This window comes from Balaenoptera acutorostrata, chromosome 1 (genome assembly GCF_949987535.1).
Source record: "Balaenoptera acutorostrata chromosome 1, mBalAcu1.1, whole genome shotgun sequence".
Classification (NCBI taxonomy): Eukaryota; Metazoa; Chordata; class Mammalia; order Artiodactyla; family Balaenopteridae; genus Balaenoptera; species Balaenoptera acutorostrata.
The window spans coordinates 166,749,968-166,751,712 of record NC_080064.1 but is presented as its reverse complement, the minus strand read 5'-3'; the positions used below and the strand labels follow the sequence as shown (position 1 = coordinate 166,751,712).

Genomic DNA, 1,745 nt, shown 5'->3' with positions numbered 1-1,745 from the left:
GTGGTTAGGGCTCCGCGCATCTACTGCAGGGGGCATGCGTTCAGTCCCTGGTCGGGGAACTAAGATCCTGCATGTGAGCAGCACAGCTGAAAAAAAGAAGAAAATGTTGTGCATCTTAACTTTGATGATGTATACACAGGTGTCAAAACTCAAACTATACACTTAAAATGGGTACATATTATTATATATAAACTTTACTTCAATAAAGTTGATTTAAAAAGAAAAAAATTGCCAAGATGTTATATATTTAAGATGTGCATTTTAGTAAATGTATGTCATGCTTCAATTTTTTAAAAAAAATCTAAAAATTTGTTGTGGTGCAAATTATTCACAGACATAAAAATAAAGGCCAACATTCACCCATCAAATAAATTAAGCTGTTCTCATTTTCCTTCTTTGCCTCTCATCCTTCGCTCATATGCAGTTTAGTTTAACTACAGCATAGAAATACAGGATAGTGAGGCATTGGGTTGCGAAGAAACCCAGGGCAGGAGTGCAGCCAGGCCTCAGAAGCAAAGCAGTGGAAAGAGGCCTGGGAACACTGCTGGTGTTCAATCCCTCTCTTCTCTCTGAGCCTCCTGTGAGTCCACCACTTTCTTTTCTCTGTGGACAGGCTTTTTCTAGCCACAAGACAGAAAACATAGAGAAAAGGACAAATTTGTGCTCTACTGTGTAACCATTTGGAAAGTGACTAAGTCCACTCTTATGGATCCCATTCAGCAATCCCTACAGGACAGAATCACTGATTCAGTTTCCCATCCTTGAACCAATCACCTGCGGCAAAGTGTGAGAAAGAAAATCTTGGGTAGGAGTTACCTTTGAGCCAATCAACGGTGACCTGCAGGTCCTGGAGGAGCAAGGATATTCAGGACAGAACAGACATGTGCTAACAATGCCTGAAATAAATATTGACAATTTTGATGAGCAACAGTTTTCATTTCTGGCAGCGATGTGTATTCTTATCCATGAAGATTACAACAAAATTGGACCTAGAACCAAAATGAATTGTGACTTGAATGAAAACATTGAGAAAAGACTATTGCATTGAGCCTTAAGTGTCATCGTCTTCAACACAGAAAATAAGCTACTGCTACAGCAGAGGTCAGATGCTAAAATTTCCTTTCCAGGTTGTTTTACCAACACTTGTAGTTATCCATTAAGTCATAAAGGAGAACTTGAAGAAAATGAAGCAATTGGACTAAGAAGGGCAGCACAGAGGTCTTTAAAAGCTGAATTAGCAATTCCCATGGCACAGGTTTCCCCAGAACACGATAATTATTTAACGCAAATTCACTACAAGGCTCAATCTGATGATATTTGGGGTGAAATTGGGTACATTTTGTTTGTGAGGAAGAATGTAGCTTTGGATTCCTATCCCTGTGGGATTAAGAGCTAGTGTTATGTGTCCAAGGAAGAACTAGAGGACTCTTGAGAAAAGGAGCCAATGGTGTAATCAAGATAACTTCGTGGTTTAAAATGATCACACAGACTTTTCTCCTTACATGTTGAGGTAATTTTTTTGAATCAGTTTGTTGAACTGACATGGACATGAAAGTGTGGCTGAATGATTTTACAAGTACTGAAAAACTGGTCTCTATTAAACTTAGATTAAAAAGAATCAAATCTGAGACTTGACATCCTTAAGATCTTTCAGATCTTTGATGGTGGCACAATCTTCACCATCCTCTCCCCCAGGATTTGATTTTGGTTTTGATTTCATATCCTGTGGGGGGAAACAGAGGGTA

General features: G+C 39.0%; 1 pseudogene; it reads left to right on the top strand.

Moving 5' to 3' along the window:
* The first annotated feature begins 874 nt into the window (after nt 1-874).
* Nucleotides 875-1,509, top strand: LOC103004344 (isopentenyl-diphosphate Delta-isomerase 1-like; annotated as a pseudogene).
* Nucleotides 1,510-1,745: the final 236 nt, after the last annotated feature.